The sequence below is a fragment of the Pygoscelis adeliae genome, unplaced genomic scaffold (genome assembly GCF_000699105.1).
Source record: "Pygoscelis adeliae isolate BGI_AS28 unplaced genomic scaffold, ASM69910v1 Scaffold85, whole genome shotgun sequence".
Lineage (NCBI taxonomy): Eukaryota > Metazoa > Chordata > Aves > Sphenisciformes > Spheniscidae > Pygoscelis > Pygoscelis adeliae.
In genome coordinates, this window is record NW_008824900.1 from 8,285,240 (window position 1) to 8,300,941 (window position 15,702).

Below are 15,702 nucleotides of genomic sequence, written 5' to 3' on the forward strand. Positions count from 1 at the left end.
GGACAACCTGTTAAGCAGCAGATTTAGACTCTACCTTCAGCAAATGGGCAAAAGGGGTTTGGGGCGGGTTTGGGTTTTTTGGTTTTTTTTGGTATGGGGGGTTGTGGGTTTGTTTTTTTTAAACAGAGTTTGGAATCTAGATTTTTGTTCTTAAACCACACACAGAGCATGTTTGCAGAAAGGAGGCAACACTCACTTTTCAGGCAAGATGGTGTTTAGGAATTATTCATTGTTTCAAGTGGGCTCCTCCCTTCAGGTAACAAGACAGGGGGAGGGGGCCTTTTATAACGAAACTTTTTCAGACAGACACGCATGCAAGATAAGAAGTAGTAATTCCAGTTCGTTTTTTTAAAAAAAGTCAAAATTAAAATGCCAAAATGATTTCATCATACTCTGTTTTTATAAATCATAATGTTAAAGCCTTGCATATTTGGAAAAGATATTTTACCCACAGAAAAGGTTTCTTAAAGTTTCCCTATTAAAACCAGACTAACACTCTGACACTATCCTATCAGCACGCAGCCACGCCGTGGACAGTCCATTTCTCAGAAACATCAACTCCAAGAAAGCAATTGCTTATCATATTCCTCCTTTACCCACTTATTTGCATTTCATCTCTGCTGTCAGTTAGGCAAAAGCCTCAAACATAAAAATTGGGTTTGCTTTGTCTTTGTTTACTGCTTCCAGGTTACAGAATTAGAAAAGAGATAAAAATTAAAAATGAAGAAATAAAATAGACGACATGTCAGTTTTTCTGTATTCTTTTCTTAGGTAAAGCTCTTCTGAGACCGAACCCCTGTTTTAAGCTGTAAACCAACTTGGAACAGCAGCACCAAGTGCAGATGAATTCTCCAGATATTAGGATTACAAACATAAATCGTCTCTCAGCCATCATACCTGTTTTGGCAAAACAGGACGTATGCAGTTTCATGAGCAAAAAAAAATATTTTTGCCAGTACAGCTACAACAGGCAAGATACTGGTTTCAGCTACCTGGCTTCCCTCCCCCTCCCCAATCCCTTTTCTTAAGCCCATAACTCACAAACAAAACTAACAAAAACCTATTTTTAAGCAGCAGAAGGAACAAACATCTGGTAGATCCTTTCATCAAACTTCTTTAAAGATGAACTTTGTAGCATCATTTTTATAGGCAAGTAAAATTCAATTTAATGTATTCAAGAATAATTTCTTATTCATTTGTATTTTAAAGGATTCATTAAAATATGCATTTCCACATAAACAACCCAAAAGACAATTTCACTGGTCCTTAGTACTGCACAGCTCTTTGTGAATTGCAGAGTACTGGTTCCTGTGCTGCCATGGGTCTGAGCAACATCGCCTCCTCTAGTCTACACCACTCATTTTTTCATTACATCAAAACAAACAGGATGTTATTAGGCAGTGTAAATTACCGCTTAGTGGTTAACTCCCAGATACCAGTCTTCCCTCCCGCCCCCCCCTTTAAATTAATCAGAATTCAAATGCTCAATCTACACTAATTCTTGTTCTTCCATCAGTTTCTCAAAGGCAGCTAGCACTACTTTGGCTAAGTTTTTCTTTAGAGAGAAGCATGCAAGTAATGGAACAGAATAAAAAAAATCCTGAGTAAAAACTAGTATTAAAGTAGAGTTTAGCTCATTTATAAACTTTCTGCACAAACACATAACAGCAATTATTAGCTGTTGGGGATTCTGAACAGCTTTTCCCTATGGGCAGGTTAAAGACTAGCTCCCTATGAGCTCCCTTCCTCTAAAGTAGCTGGTAGTAGTCAAATCACACGCAGCATAATGGACAGAGATGAATCCAATTCACTTTAGGAGTCTCAATTTAAAGTTTAAAAAAAAGACAAGACAGTTTGCAATACTAACTAACATACTCTGTCCATAAATTTTCCTAACAGAAGTGATTCGTGCTGTCATGCCTCCTAAGCAATGGCTTGTATTAATGATTATAACAATCTAATATTCAAGTCTACAAAGTGACATCACCAGTGTGATGAAACAGATGGGGTTTATTGTCATTTGCTGTCATGAAAAGACAGCATTACAATAGAGGGAAGGTCAGCCAGCATTATTAAACACCTGTATGTGAGGAAGTGTCCCAACAACTGTTTCCAAAAACCACGGGAGAGCACAGTAACATTAACCCATGGAGTGCAAGTTAACCACATCCCCTGCAGCGTACCCCTCTAACAAACACGTTTTCTGTACTCCAACCTACTTGCCTTACAAGGAGCTGGCTGCTGCTCCTCAACAGCCACCGCCTGGGCTCTGCTAGCACTGCTCTTCCCTGCAGTAACGGAGTTCTTCCTCCTCCCTGCCAAGGAGGTTTTCAGAGCACAATCCTACTCGTTATGAACAAACACTGGAAGCTACTAAAGTACAGTTGCTGCAATTCCTCACTTTTCTACTACATGAAACTTGATGCCATGTGCCAGATACTTTGAAGTATTCTACCCCAAAAATAGCAAAACCAGCTTGGGAGAGGGGGGGGGGAAAGTCAGACTGCATCCGCTGGCAGTTTGTGCATGTATCTGGTTTTGTAAGAGGAAAGTCTTTTGGCGCTCCATCAGTTACCCTTTTATAAAATGCCTTCACTGAGCTGGATCCACTTCACTTACTAGTCACCTCCGCTTCCTACATGACTCAGGTTTCAAGGCATGAAAGGAACAAGAGCTTCGGAAGGAGATAGAAACAAGTGGGAGAACTCACCCTTTTGTTAAGGAAGGCTGGAGAGAGGATCCAATTGCAGCATCAGGAGCTGCACTGAGCTCAGTGTTCAAGGAGTATGAAAAAGCACTCTCAGGAAAGCGAACAGAGCTACTTCTTTAACTGTAGAGCAAAGCAAATGCCACGTCTTGGTCATGCCGATTACAGTTAAGTGAGCACAAGGACATCCAGAGATATTTCTCCCAGCTGGATCGGGAACTACAAGTATAAAGTTCTCACTTACCCGAATGTTATACTGGATTGGTAGCAAAGCACCAATTCCCAAAAGGATCAGCTCCCAAGCGCAAAACTACTGTAACAGGCTTGTACAACATAACAGTGAGACACAAAAGGCAGCGCTGACCACTAGTTTTGCCATTCTACTAAAAAAGATCAAAGTTCAGGGCTAATGTTGGAACATGCTCAGCGCTACAGGATGCAGTACTCCCAAAGAAGTTTGATTACTCAGACAAGTATTGAGCAATAACCTACAGCAAATATGAATCACCAAGATGCCCATGAGGCCATCTTCCAAATAACAGGAACTGCGAAACAGAGATCGACAATGATGTTCTCTGCTCCTTTCTAGAAAGGAGTAAGCAACAGGAAACACAGGAAGACTAGTGCTGGTGAATACAGCCCGTTAAAGGAAAGCCGCCCTCTAGGAACAAAGGATGTGTAGAACTGTATTGCCCAATACATTAACTGGAAAACCTAGAGAAGGTTGGAAAGACCTTGCTAATGCTTGGTGGGGCTTTTTGGTTTGTTTTGGGGATTTTTTAGGTTTGTTTGGTGTTTGTTTTTTGTGTGTTTGGTTTTGGGTTTTTTTAAGTGCTGTAAGGAAATTAGTTTTTCTCCATTTTCAAGTGACCAGATCACACGTAACCCAAGATTTGAAGTGAGCAAAACAACCAATGACTCAGTAATAGTTCTCTGTCATACAAGCACACCGTGGCACAATTGAAAATGGCAGCACTGAAGTGGGGGAGAGCTGGCAGGAGGAGAGAAGATGCAAAGGAGGTATTTAAGTAACCCTGTATTCTTCTTTAATGACCAATGTTATAGTAGTAATAGAAATTATTGGATATGTCCAGAGAATAACAAAACAGGGCCAAGCATTATGCCGTTTAATAAAGTGTTGCATCAGAAGGCATTTACAATGTTTCAAAACGCAGAAAGTATCAAGAGAGAAGAGGAAAAAACCCTCCATACATTCAAGAACACCTCAAAGACACTTAGGAAATCTCATAACAAAAGGGGACACAGCTCAGTCAACCATTAAATCCCTTCCCAAGTAGCAGTTCAGTAGCTAAGGCAAAGACAACATCGCTAGAGCTTAACTAAGCCTCAACCCAGCCTCAACTTTTTGCAAACACTTGAGCTTAGTCTGTAAGAATTTTACAGAATTTAACTATGCATTATCTACCTTTTAGTGGATAGGGATACATGACTTGTAAAATAGCTGAGAGTAAGGAACAGTATCACGGGTGCCCCGTCTTTTTCCAGCTCTGAACAGATAAAGACAGCTTTCCCTTGGGGAGGCACGAGAGGATCATTGCAACTGCTGAATGAACCAGAAGCAATCGCTGCTCTAACAGTTGATGCTGGGCAAGTGATCTTGTAAGCAAACATCTAATACTTACATAGTTTCGGCTACACAGGGAATCATTCCACTAGCTTCACAGGCTCCTTCAGGCTCCCTGGGTTCCACATGGAACGCTGTAAGATAAAAGACCACACAAATCTTTACATTTAGAAGAGGCTACGAAAACTATAAAATGCACCAAATCGCTCAGAAGTAACTATGCATTTAATAAAACCCTTCATAGCCAAAATCCATTTGTTGAAAGAGCCATTTTATAAAACTACTTCACTTTTTTACTTATAAAGTAGCATTAAGACCATTAACTTTGCATTGCCATATAAAGCATAGATCAGGTACTGAATACAACAGACAAGTTCAAATGTTTGTTAGGAGCAAACACACACTTCCGGATACTTTTATGGCTTTCTGCATGGGAGAGTTAATTCCTCATTTCATGCACTCAAAGCAAAACAGAGGACATGCTATCATTGTCAATGCATGTTAGCTAAGCGGCTGTTTAATCTGTGAATGCCAGACAGCTGCTACCTAGCAAAGCATAATTTGGGTCTAGAAAGTAATTCTCTTTTTTCATTCTCTAGCACATTCTTTTCCATGTTTGTTTTCCCATGTTCAGTTGAGCTGGCTCAACTTCACTTCTCCTAAATTCCCAGCTCTGCTATATAACTACAAAGCTCTGAGGAGATGACAGACAAAGGTATGTCTGGTTTGTATAGCAGAGTTACAACCACAGCACCTACTCAACACCTCTGTTTCTATCTGATCTAGGAAAAAAAAAAAAAACAAAAACAAGAAAGCTCTGGCAAAGCTCTCTGCTCTACCATATAACAGAAACACTAAAAAGTCTTGTTTTTACAGCTCTTAGTACATCTAGGGAGCAGACAGGTGATCAAAAGCTGCCTTTCTGCATACTTACTTTTTACATGAGACCTACTTAGGAAACAAGTGGGAACATTAGCTTGTTCACTCCTTTCTTCAGTAGAAAGTAGGGAATGGATATAGAAGGACAACCATGAAACAAGTTCTTATCACACATGCCAATCTCCACGTAACTTGAGTTTTCCCCAAACTCGAGTCCTATACATGGATTAGGACAAATTTGACGAACAAATAAAACCTAGTTCAGATCAAAGCTTTTAAAAGAGCTTTTAAAAGCCCAGGGAAACAGGCATCCAAAATTCTTCAAAAACCCTAGAAACTGTGGAGTGGTACTTCCGCCTGTAATACATTTTTGCTCTGTGTGTGTATCCCCGCTGAACGATTTTTAGGCATTTACTTTTGAGATGGACAGTCCAAAAAGCCTACTTCACTCTGGACTTATATCCTCTACTTCCAAACCTCATCTTCCACACAAACACCACCACTTTTGCCCCCTCCCTGACGACCTCACAGCCCTTTTAGCATACACTCCCTGCTGAAAGGGCCGCCCTGTGCAGGTGCACAGCCACCAGCCAGCTTAAACGTGTATGGGAACAGAGGAGTTCCTGCCTCTTTCACGGTGGAAGTACTAGCTTAGATTTCTTTCTATTTGACCATAGCATCCCATGAATTTCAAGAATTTAAGAAAATGTAACATCTGGCACTTCTATGTTAATCTCTTTTGGCCCCCTGCAACTAAATAATTCCTTTTATAAATCATCGGGGGAGGAAAGAAGAGACAGGAGGGACACAGGGCGCTGTGCAGCCTCATTCCCCCGGGAGCCTGCTTAAATAGAGAAGAGGCAACATCTTACACATCACATTCTAAAAACCATTGTCATGGCAACTTTATGCAACAAACTAACTGCTTTTCAAACAGATTTGTATTTCTTTGGAAGAAATCTATGATCCACCAAATCTACATTTCCAGTTGACTACAGCACATACTGGAAGCAAACACTTATTTCAAGTTCAAAAGAAGCTGAATCTGATGGAGTTCAGCCTACCCAGCAAAAGCCAAACTTTTTCAGGTTGTTTGAAGTAGTTTCCACGTTGGCTGACCTGTACACACACACTGTCTGGAGCCAGAAGCCAGAAGTTTTAACATCTGGTTAGAGCCACCAGCTACAATTCTTCCCTCATTCTTACTACTTTTATTCTACCAAGTTGACCATTTCACCTTTTTTTAATTTTTAATGTAGTAGCAAGTGTAAACTTCTATGACAACACAATTATGGGATGTGGAACAAAAAGTATGAGTTAGCAGTTAAAAAAACAAGCTCTTCAAGTCTGTATTTAAAGGCTATCATAGCACAGGAACGCGTTGTGGCTGACTTCATCCTAAATCATGCAAGGTGACTGCACTTTCGTGGCACAAGTTTTATTCAGTCCTTGGGTCAGGGTTGCAAGCTATAGCCATATGCTACGATCACCAAGCATCCCCCCTTGCTGGCGTGGGAGGAATGTCATGCTACAGGAACTCAGAAAACAGCCTGCATCATTCATTAGCAATCCCACTCAGCAGTCCACTGGGAAAATAAATAAGTAAATGGCGTGCACCCTCAGGATTATGGAGACCTTTGTTTTGCTCACCTGTCTCTTTTTGCACCTGTGACTGACTCCCCCCGTGACTTTGGCTCTCCTGAGGCCTGGTACACAGAGGATCACACTGCAGAACGCTGCAGCGCCAAAGCTGCTATTGCCCTCGACACTTGTTCTCAGCAGCTTTTCCAGGGGTAAGAGCTGATAGCGCTCTCACACAAGGCAACTTTCTTTGTTTTTCTGTGGGGAATCAGTGAAGAATTAGTGACATCGTTTCCCTCTTCAGGAGGCAGAAATTGAGAGGATTAACTCTGCATGTGGAAGATTTTACTGTGTGGTTAAGAGTTTTATACTACAGCACCAAAGCACTTGGTGCGTAAGTGTTAAAGCATAAATGAAGCTTCGGTCAGCAAAGCCATCACATTATGGAAACTGCTTATTTCAAGTCATAACCTGCAATGAAACTTTCTCAGCAAAAGCACTCTGACTCCAGCACAATGGGCACATTATGGGCTTTCATTAGCCCAGAAGACACCTCACCGCATCTCTAACCAAGCGCTGTGCTAGCACCAGTCACACAGATCTGTTCCGCACCTCTGCTGCAGAAACACATTTATGCAAAGTTTCTTAAGAGGAAGTCTAAAAGCAGGAAAGTCCTGCTGCAATTAGTGAAAATGAATTATTAGTTTGTCAGGCTTCCTGCAGTTCAAGCACCTTGCAATGAACTACAGCCAGGTTATGATTTTGGGGGCATACAGATGGACACTTCGTCAATCTGTTCCAAATCAGGATAGCAAACTATTTCTGATTAACCTTGCTTTGAGCTTTGGAAACAAACCGGATTTAGAAATCTGATCAAACTAGGTAAAGTTTGTCTCTACAGAACACACCTATTATCAGAGTAGAAGCTAGTTATACAGAGGCATGAAAAGGGACCATGCAGCGTTTTGGCTGCAACTTGGCAGAAGGCTAAGTGGCAGTCAATGGGAAAACCAAGCCAGACAACGCATACGTTGGAAGCCTGAATACTTTCTCAAATGAGATGTGGATTTATTTGAGAAAGACCATACTGGAAAGGCTTAACTAGTTTGGAAGGGAAGAGAGGGGCAGGTACAAAAATATCTAAACAAAAATTCAAGTAACAATAGATTCAGAAACTGCTTCACAATGTCTACAGTCCATAATGCTGGGCCAGCTCTCAGTGCCAAGAACCAGAGCTATCACCAAACCTCTTCCTAGAATCAGCCCCACAGTCACGAGGAAGCAGGCAAAAATCTCTTAAACAACTGCACCTCAATGTGGTGTGCTGTCACTTCAAGTCCAGGGCTGGGACGTCGAAGGAGATTTTTCCATTCAAGACTCTGGGCAGAAGAAACCTGCTTTCTCTTGAAAGAGCACCCTACTAAGACACAGGGCATGACACCACATTTCATGTTCAAACTCCAACAAGTAGTCTTAAGAAAAAATGGAATAGATGTTTCGGATCTGTAGTTCATTGTGTGCAGCTAATTATACAAGGCTAGCTTAAGAAAAAACAAACAATAAGGTGAAAAATGATAGGGAAAAAGAGAGTAAAGGCAGCCTTACTACTTTTTCTCATGGAAGACACATTCCTTAAGCAGCTTTTTCAGCAGACACACATGCATCATCCTCGAATCCCTCCCTTTCTTTTAAACTCTCTAACCACACAATACCTTACTTACCGATTACTTCTCATTGTTTTTCCACCTGGCCCCATTAAAAAGTTTTAAATCCTTTCCTATTATGTGCTTCATCCTAATTTATTAGGTGGGTGGAATGATTTATTAGCACTATAGTATTTTCACAGAGCAAACCCAAGTCCAGTTAGCTAAATAGCATATAATCTTAGAAGGGTGCCTTCAGGTGCTTCTGTAATGTAAATAAATTAATGAACTAATTCACACAGCAGCAGTACTTGTTTTGAGAAGTCTATTTAGGCTATGAGCAAGACAACGGGCAGAGGGGAAATCAAGACAGCCAAACGACATGGCTGTTCAAGATCACGCCGTCAGTTTTCAGTAAAGCTGAAACCAGAACACCAACCAGATTCCATTCAATTCCCTACCTCGTACATACTTAGACATGAACAAACTCGTTTATTTCACTGCACGTAACTCAAACCCTGGATGAGTTTGAATCTAACACCTTCAAAAAAACAAAGATTCAGTCACTGAGCAATTCATCTCCATACATTTAGAAAACTATCAATCCTTCCCCCCTCCCCTGAGATCCTTGTCAAAGGCCATACAACTCTCAAGGTCCAGCACTTACAAGAAAGCAAATCATCATCTAATGATGGTTTGTGGGGTTTTTCCCTTTAATGTGCAAAGGGTTGTAAAAGAATAATCCTTCAGTATTTTTCCAGGGTACACTGTAACTCTTGCACAGCGTGACAGACCTTTAGCACCTCAGTATGTATTATGAATAATTAAAGCAGCACATGCCAGGGGAAGAGCTACTCTGTGCTCAGACACAACCAGTTCACATCTCTACAGCAAAACTGCAGATTATGGGACCAACAGAAACCATGACCCTCAGATGCATCCCGCTGCAAGCATCTGAAAGTAGCTGTGCTATAAATATTTACCTTACCCTGTCTTAGTCAATTCCATAAATTAATCTATGGAAAACTGTAACTATCCTGTAGCCAAACCAGAATAACTTTGAAAAACCACCTCGGTCTGCAATCTGCTCTGCAATGGAAAAAAACATTTAAACTGAGCTAAGTGAGCACAGATTTTCTTTTGCACCAAGTTCAGCTAGCAGACTTCACTTTGAAGCAGCTGAGGCACCTTCATCTATTACATTCAGCTGAATATAATTCAAGTAGATATCAAGTGATTCCTGTAATAATAAGATTACAATTAGTTTAAAGCATATAAGTGAATAACTTTACATTTCTTACTGCTCTCAACAATGAAGAAAACACACCAACCACACCAAAAAAGGAAGTCCTTCCAGCAGCTCTGGTTAACAGTGTCCCATCTCCAGCACAAAGCAGCTGCGAGAACCATGACCCATACAGCCACCTAACAGGGCAGCGAAGGGACAAGTCTAAAGACAAGAGCCAGACCACCTCATAAGATCACTTCTGGCAGCAGATGCTCATAAGGAGTTTACAGAAGGCCTGCTCGCCATCTCGGTAAGTGTAACATAGTTTACAGGCTGACAGCCAAAAGAATTGCTTATTTCATGCAGTTGTGTAGGAACTTCATTACCAGCTGACCATGTAAATACTGGAATCATATTTAAGTCTTTGTACAAAGAATTGTTCTAAGTGAAAGGACTGACATCTGAAAGTGCTTTAAGAGCGTATGCTTGGATTTTTAAACTGACTGCAGTTTTTAAAGCAGAAAATACACAAAGCCACCTGCAGAGACCCTAGTTCTCTCTACTGATTTGAGTCCTGACTTCCCTATCACTGTGAATGACACTAACACTTCACACTGAAAGGACGCTGCAGTATTTAACTCTATCAACAGCGTCAAAGGAGCTCCTTTGAGTACTTGAGCATAGGTCATCAGTTATAACAAAGACACAGCTCTCCTTGAGAAATCTGGTGGCAGCTTCAACCAACACACATTTAGCCAGTAAGTTTTCACATATCCTTGATTTCACTTGATGTCCTGTGTCTCACAAGAGACGTAAGGTGTGTAGGTATCTATCCTGTGCTTCATGGGACGTAATCACTAACTCCAAGCACAGGTAACTGTGCTTGAAGCTGGTATACATCAGACCTTTGGCACTTCCAGACCACCCATTTATGTGCTGATCCAGAGTACTAGAGGCTTACTGTACAGATTCATTTGCAATGAAAATATTGAACAGTCAGCCTATGACCAAAACCACGTTCTAGGACGTTTGTGTTTGCGAGTCTATTACTAAGCTACACACGCCTCCCATAATCATAGGCATTAAGATGATTTTTCTCCCTCCCTTTCAATTTTAAAACAAAAGGATAAGACTGACTGCATTAGATGTTCCAAAGTTGCAGAAGGAACAGTTGTATTACACTAACAAATTTCAGAGTAAGAACTAAAAACCGTCACTTTCTGCTGCTACGTGGATGCAAAAATAAGACTGCTATTTTTCAGGAGCACTTAATCCTTTTGGCTTAAAAAAACACTTATGTTCACCAAATAGGAAAAGTGAGACAACAAATAACTATGACTGTCATACTGTCTTTGGCAGTCTGACTTTCTGGGAATAACAAACTGTGACAGGAGGTCAGTAACAGCATTCTCACATTTTGCTAAGTAAGTTTTGTCTTTCACAAAACAGATGTCACAGACAGAACAGCATTTATAACTATTCTTTCCGAGACACCAGAAGATTATACTAGCTCATTCTCTTTACTGTAATCCTGTCTCACCACCTATGCTTTTGTTGGTTTGGTTTCTCTACAGTATTCCTACTTCTGTGAAAGAGTTCTCTAATACTTACAGATAAGTAGTCCCCTAACCATCACTCTTCTAGTAGCAAAACATTGCAATTAAATAACCTTTACCTAAAATCCAGATTTTCTGCTTCCCTCAACATGCAGTCATTGGACACAGATAAAACGGAGACATAATGAGTCTAAATGGGTTAGTTCTCAGATTATCTTTTAGGCAAGAAGCTTTGATTCACTTTTTCTTCCCCTATTTGCTCTGTTCTGGTTAACACTGAGATCAGAATGTACAAACGTCACCAAACTGTCACACCAAAGCCACATGTGACAAGGAGAATCTCCTTATGTCACCATAAAGAATACTGGCATTTGTGCAAGGGAAAGCAGAGCTCCCCTTCGGTTTGCCAACCACCATTGCCCCTGGGGCTCTCAGACTTGCTCACCGACAGCCAGTTACCGATAGCCGAGCAGTTCCACAAAACCTTCTCATGAAAGGGTGAAGTCAAGGTAGAAGTGAACGATGGGAGCACATCTACAAGTCTTGGCTTTTCTGATCACTCCCTGGGAAGGCTTCAACCCAGATCTGTAATTACCTGACTCAAACTAGAGTCAAAAGAAAGGGGGAGGGGGGAGAAAAGAGAGATAGCTGACTGTTTCAAAAGACACACTGGAGACAACTTACTGTATAGAAGACACTGAGAAAACAGGCACAGACGGTTTACTCGTGTCATATGTTTACAGGGGGTAAATTGCAGGTGGCTCTTTACCAGAAGGCAACATTTGCCATGAAATTACCACTGTTTCGAGTCAAGTTACTATGTCATTACTGCTGAATAACTTAGAGTCAAGTACACAATTAATCCATGTCGCCATGATAATCTGCAAAACATTACAGCCATTTAATCTAGTGTTTTTAAAAGGAGGAAGGAGGAAGAAACAAAAGAAATTATGAGATTTCCAGTAACCAGAAGACAAAGCCCGTTAGTCAGAGGCAAATAGAGGAAAGGAAGCCAGTGAGATAAGATGCAGACCCCTAGGGAGAAGCAGCCAGAAAGAAGGAGCCCAGTCGGGGAATTCTGATGAAGGCTGTTAAGGGGGTTCCCTCTTATCTTCTTGTGACTACCAAATCCCTCAAGTGTTTACAGATTGTTCTTTCAGTCTCCAAGAATTCTGGGTACCAATCTTCAGCTCCTTCTTTATTTTTAGGAATGAGGATGAAAGAAAGGACTGTTTTTCTAACATCCCATGCCTTTATTTTTACAGTCTCTTCTTACTCAGAGCAGAGTGTTCCTGTTGCATTCACTACTACAGACCCATGCGCCTAATGGAACAATAACATTGTTTCTGCACTTTGCAAGTTCCTACAAACTGCCAAAACCCCACCACGATGGAATTTATAGTGCTCCAAGGCTCTAAATTAAATTTACCAACACTTCCGAACACCAATAAAGAAAACCGAGCGCTACAGCGTGGGACAGTTCTGAGCAGTACTGGGGGGACTCGCACTCCTGCCGACTTGCAGCTGTGCATCTCTGTATACCCAAACCACCTTTACATCCTTTTCTGCCATGAGGAAATGCAAGTTTAGAAGAGTCGTGTCTATCCCCCATTCTTCCACCCCCTTTCCATCTGCTTTCTATTCCCCTGCCCCAATACACATACACACAGCATACACCATTTTCCTGTTCCTTAAGCTGAACCAAAGAAAGCAGCAGAACCAAGCCTCTTCCTTGTCCACACACAAATTTGTCAGAACAAGTCCCTTTGCCTTAGAAGTCTGTCAAACTGTCTGGCAGCCCCTCTTGCTCAATATATACTTCGTTAACTAATTTCAGTAACAGTCTTCCAAAACAGCTGTTCTTAGTTTTCTCTCAAAGCCACCCCTTCAGTTCATCTGATCACCTTTTTTTAATACAATTCATGCTAAATGGAAGCAAGATGTAATTATGACTGAATTTCCAAGATCAACAAATTATAACTACTGACGCAAATCAGTTAGAATTTGCTACGAACACGACAATGTTCAACTCCAAAATAAAGCAAGAAACTGTGCAGAGAAGGCACCTTAAAGATCCAGGAGCTGATTACAGATCATATTGGCAGGCTATCAGTCTTAAGATGAAAGCAATTTCAAAAGCATCACATAGAGCTTTGATACTACTTGGCTGCTCAAAGTTCCCCCACTAATACTTCTGTGAAATTTTTTTAGGATTATAGTCATTCATGCCTGCATATAACTTGCTATTATGAAATAATCAGAATTTCAGAAGTCATTACAAGGGTTGATACTTGCAGTAAGTTTGTAAAGCCAGTTGTACTTTGCAAATCTGAACTAATGCAACACAGATCACAAGCTCTCCTTTTTCTGCTGATGTGCAGAGAAATCTTTGCTTTAGACTGCGTGCTGCCTGTCATGTAAAGGGCTGTGAAGGTTTTCCACAGACCACTAACACACACCTGTGTGGGGAAGATTTTAAAGACAAACTACAGAACTGACAAGAACATGAAGTCAGATCTCTTCACTTTCACATGCAACCTTAACAAAGGGACCGTGTCTCCTTTTCTGAGGATTATCTTTTACCAGGGAAACACGCAGCAGTGTTCAGACGTGCTTGAGAAACACCAGTACTCAGGACATTCTCTCTCCCCATTGCTAGCCCAAATAAAACACTAATACCGTAGTTACACATTAACTGTTTCACAAAGAGGCTCTTAAACAGATAATGAGAACGCGTTTAGAAGAGACGTCTTTTGATCAACTGTTCTCCCAAAAAAAGACAGACCGTGCAGCACAACTGCAACTGCCAGCGAGGCCTGTCTATAACGTTCAGAAAGGTAAGGCAGTCCTGTGCTTTTTGTTTGTACTGCTATACCCTTTTTTTCAGAGCACTTAACCTATTACCCCTTTAAATTATGCGGCAAACATTACCATTTAAAAAAAAGTTACCAGCTGTGGATCAATGCCGTATTCCGATACTTGGCATCAGACCGTTCGGTTATCAATGTAACATTTTGAAGGACAGGATATCGGCAGCGTTAACTACTTAAAAGATAATGATTCTTTCCCCGCAACCACAGCATTAATAGGGAAGGCATATTCTTTCAACAAATATTTGCTTGAAACACTGATTATGCAAGTTACAGTTTAAGTTGTTACGAGTGGCGTATTAGTACCACCATGGCCCCAAAGAGCGAGAGCGATGAACGCAGACGGCAGCTTTCCCAGAAGGGTAAACACACTCGGGAGAGGGAGCGAAAGCTGATGTAAGACGAAGAGTGGCTGTGCAGAGGTGGTATGCTCAGACCGCGAGAACTACCTCGGAAACAGACCGCTCTACATTTTATCTGTCTTCTTCCTGAAAACACTATGAGTATGCACCTTCTAGCGTTACACGTGTGAAGGCTGGGCACGAAGAGCACTGGGACAAAGCGGCCGACCTCCTCAGCCCCGGAGGGGACGCGGTGCCGCACGCGGAGAGGCGGCTTGTCAAGAAGCGTGTTAGGATCCCGCAGACGGCAGACACCGCAATAACAAAAACAAGGGGGGAAAAAAACCCCGAAGCGCCGCAGGGAGTGTGCCTCTACCAGTGCATGCTCATCCCCTATAGATACAACAGCAAAGATTTGTTAGTTTCCCCACCCAGAAAAAAGGCACATTTTGATTCTGAGCACAGTGATATGAAAAAGTATTTATAAAATGTTTTTCAATAATCGTTCATTATTCTCAACTTCACAATTCAGAATTGGCAAGTTTATCAAATAAACTGAGTTCAGTGACGTGATTCAGTGTGCAGAGGCAATCATGTCTTCCATCCAAGTATTTTCTGAATTGTTTCAATTTTTATCTCCATTATTTGTGGAAAGACTGGAAAATAGGTTAATTGCTTTGAAATGGAAATGAAAAAAACCCTGGATTTGTTTTGTATATTTGATCTTAACCTTTTTCTGTTATTTCCAACACTGTTAGGAAAATCTGAAATGCCAATCTTTTAAATAATGATATCACTGCCATAAAAATCATTCAAACAGTCTTCAATTTATTTAGTTAGCTTAGCTACTAAATTCAGGTATTGAAATCTGAAGCCTAGAAAAAAGAACAACAGATAACAAACCGCAAGCCTTTAAAATGATAATTGGCTTAAAATGACAATTTTTCTATATACTTCTCTGTATGGCATACTAACTCAACCCTGCCGAGAACTCCAAATCTAAGATCTTTTCCAAACTTTAATATGAAGTTACTGGGGGTGCTGCGTGTTATTTGTATGATGAAAACATTACATTTTAAAGGGAATCAGAAAGAACATGACCAAGACAACACTAGAGGGGATGGAAAAGGAAAACATCTCTTTCCACATTGTTCAACATTTCTAACAAAAAAAAAAAAAAAAGACTGCTAGTTCAACAACTTGGGATTATTTTAGCCAGAGAAAGATCAAGTTCCAGAATCAGAAGGTCCTCAAAAAAAAATGCCACCGGGGGCTCTTTTTTTTTTTTTTTTGGCTCTAGCTAGTATGCTTT

The 15,702-nt window shown here is 40.9% G+C and overlaps 1 protein-coding gene across 1 annotated transcript in view; it reads right to left on the bottom strand.

The window, feature by feature from the left end:
* Window positions 1–7,020, bottom strand: part of DCUN1D3 (DCN1, defective in cullin neddylation 1, domain containing 3) — a 14,313-nt gene extending 7,293 nt beyond the window's left edge. The window contains exons 1-2 of the mRNA XM_009324788.1: window positions 6,822–7,020; window positions 4,351–4,426 (exon numbers count right to left, since the gene is read on the bottom strand). The gene's annotated coding sequence lies outside the window, so the exon portion shown is untranslated. The remainder of the gene's footprint in view (window positions 1–4,350; window positions 4,427–6,821) is intronic.
* Window positions 7,021–15,702: the final 8,682 nt, after the last annotated feature.